Below are 3,720 nucleotides of genomic sequence, written 5' to 3' on the forward strand. Positions count from 1 at the left end.
GAGCTTCTCATCCGTCACCGTATGTGAACCTCTCAGTTCACAGAATGGCAGTTGGAATGGAATGCCAAGATGTGTATTATCATATTACCATAGTGACAGGTCACAATAGAACTTTCAGAATGAACTGGACTCTGCACAGGATGGGTCCAACTGCTGTTGTCTAGAAAGTGTGTTTCCAAGGACAAGTTTGGCTCTTCAGAGTAAACATTTTATTTCCGAAGTTGAATCTCAGGCGCACAATTTACTCTCTCATTAAGAAAATAATTTATATGGGAGAAAATGATCTGCCCCCCCAAATACAGTTGATAGTGCACATTTCAGGGTGAAGATGGACAAAGGTAACACGTTGAGAATAAAAAGAGGTTCTATTCTTGACTGAAATATCATCCTGTTGCTGAACGCAAGTCCATGTGCCTGACAAACAGTGAGGCCAAACAATACCAACATGTCGAGCTTGGAGCATTGCAGCAGAGAAAGGTTTACTGCAGGGCCATGTGAGGAGATGGGCGGCTCATGCCTTAGAAAACCCTGAACTCCCCAAAAGCTTTCAGCAAAGCCCTTTCATGGGAAAGGTAAGGGAGGGGTGTGGTTAGTTGCTTCAAACTTCTAAGGTCAGATCCTCTTTTCTTGAGGTCAGGTCATGGTCAGGTCACGATGTTCCTGTAAGCCTCCATCAAAACAAATGTTACTCTCTGTACTGACAAGAAAGGGCAAGGTCCCGAGGCTCAACTCTTGCTCTCCAGAGTCCAGGTCCTGGCCAAGAGGAGGGGGTCTGTGTGCAGGCTGGTTACCCTGCCCGGGAGTGTCCGTCCATCAACCAGTCTGGGTTCTCCCACCAGTGCCCAGGCCTGCTTGAAGAAGCAGATCTCAGGTGGCGGTGCCCTCCAGGCCAGGTCCCCAGACCCTGCCCAGCCTTCATCACTGAGGGAGCCAGGCGCCCAGGACCCCGCCGGCCCTCAGGCTTTTCCTTTAAACTGGAGAGAATCATTTGTAGCAAATACCAGTCAGGTGAATTCCCAGCTGCCAACAACTGCCCTTTGACGAGAACAGCCCAACCACAGAGGCGGACCTGAAGTAATGATGTGCAAAGTCCTTGCAGCTGAACCTTGACCTCTGGCCTCTTCCTGGGGTGGACAACTGATCAAAGCTGGACCAAGTTTTGAAACTTGAGCAGAGAGTCTGAAGCCGGTTGAAGCTCTTACCTGGATGACAGTGTCCGTGTACTCCAGGTGCTGAGGCCTCTGTGCACCACGACCCATGGGGACCGCTGCTGCCATTAGGTCGCTGAGGCAGGGACGGGGGGTAGGTTCACGCCTGCCCAGCCCCTATTACAATCTCCACCCATTTCTACTCTTCCTCCCCACACTTTTCTAGATAAAATAATTTAAAATGTAAGATTTAATCTTATTATAAACAAAGTTAAGTTTTCATGTCTAATGTCCAGTTGTATTCTTAGTGTCCTATAAATTCGGTTTTTCTCCTCACAGAAATTAATATTTTTGCCACGTATTGCAAGTATATTTCCAATTTGTCACTGTCTTTTTATCAGTTACTCTTACTTTTATCATGAAGACATTTATTTTATTTTCAAAAATCAGTAATTCAAATATTTTTATTTGTTACTTTTGGCTGTGAGAAAGGTAAGGAGGAAGAATAGTATGACTAATATTCATATTAAGGACTAAATACTCCTTTAAGAAAATATTTTACTAATTAGGAAAATAACTACAGGTTATGTTACATTAGTTCTGCCTTCAAGGTGCCCACACTCTAGTGCCATGAAGATATAAATCAAATTTAGAGCCCAATAATAATAAATAGCTCAATCCAGGTGACTTGTAACACCCATTGCAATGTTTGCACTTCAAACTGTTTTATGTGATTCCCTAATTATATTATATGGTAACCTAATAAATGATCTCAAATCCATTAGATAAAAGGCATGATAAAAAATTAAGAAATAGACTTAGTAAAATAAAGGGTACCATGGCAAAATAATGTGTTTCCCTTGATTTATAAACCCGTTAATCCTGAATGAACATTTTGGTAACATTTCATCTGGTTTGTGAGTCCATTTTACAAGTATAAGCAGTTCACTTGGAGGAATTTTGTTGATTCCTGCTGGGTTTAAAACTTCAGTTAAGTGACTACCATTCTATTTCTCACGAGAGCTAGCTTAACTCCTTCCATTTTTCTTCATAATTCTCATCTTTGAGAGCAGGAACATGTTGGTTGGAATAATTTTGCATCCCAGTAGGAGCAATTATACATTTTCTCATGTGATTGATACTGCACGCAAGTCTATTGGTGATCAGTAACCTGTGCCTTGTAATTCCTTTAATTTCATTTATATTCAGCTGGGAAAGGAGCCAGATTTCTCCTGGCTTCCACACACTCGCTGATGGTTAGACAATAAATAAGATTTTTATTTTCCTTCCTGTACTTGTAGGCTTGTCGGCTATAACACTTTCTTCTTTTTGCAGCATTTTCTGTCACTATCTTTATTTTTAAATTAAGTGTATTTTATTTTGTGCAAAGTACCCCTTCAGCTTCAACAGAGAAGTTTCACTCTGCAGTATTTTTGTTACTATTCAGTCATATTATTTTAAACTTTATTATTTCTTCTTTCATCTAAGGGTTACTTACAAGAGTAAGTTTATTTCTCCCTAACTTCAGATGTGGTTGTTCCTTAGTAATCCCTTTATATCAAATACCAGCTTAATTGCGTTCTGGTCAAGAATGTGTTCTTTAGGATACTGGTTCTGGGAATATAATAAAACTTGCTTTATTACCTTGTAGCTGATTAATTTTTATGGATATGCTATGTTTGCTTGAAAATGATATGCATTCTACATTTGTTAGGTGTCATGTTCTATCTATACTCATTATATCAAGATCTTGTTTAGTTTAAATCTTCTATATCTTTATCAATTCTTAACATCTTGTTAATATTCCTGGCTTGGATTTAAGTTTTTTTTTCTTCTTAGAATTTCTACATTGCTACATGTGTATATATGTGGTGCTATTATTAGATGCATACATATTTATAATTTATACTCAGTATGATTTTTATCATCCTGATGACTTTAATACTACTATTTAACGTATTGTTTGTTTGACATGAACACAAATACATCATTGATATTTTAAATATTTGGTTTGCTTATAAATTTATGCTCTTTTAATTTCAAATTCTAAGTTTTTTGGGTTTTTTTAAATTTACTTAGGGCCTAAAACTTATCCCCTTGCAAAAAAGCATATAACTTTATTTTTAAATTGACTTATTGATTTTTTTTAACCTGGATTATTTCTTTGGCACATTTAATTTCATATATATTGATTCATTCTTACAATCTTATTTTACTTATTTAATGTTTTCTATTTATCTGATTTTCAACATTTGTTTTGTTGGTTAGCATGTAGGTACATATACTTGGGTGTGTGTGTGTGTGTGTGTGTGTGTGTGTTTTAGTGTAACTTTTCAATTTTGGATTGATTTCACTTATATACTACTCTAATTGCATTTCACACAACTATTTTATTTTTTTTGATTGAAGTATAGTTGATTTATAATGTGTTATTTTCTGACAATGTGATTTGGTTATATATATATATATATATATATATATATATATATATATATATATGTATATATTCTTTTTAATATTCTTTTCCATTATCGTTTATTACAAGATATTGAATACAGTTCCCTGTGGTACA

The sequence above is a fragment of the Mesoplodon bidens genome (assembly GCF_964165515.1).
Source record: "Mesoplodon bidens genome assembly, contig: HAP1_SCAFFOLD_852, whole genome shotgun sequence".
NCBI classification, from domain to species: Eukaryota; Metazoa; Chordata; class Mammalia; order Artiodactyla; family Ziphiidae; genus Mesoplodon; species Mesoplodon bidens.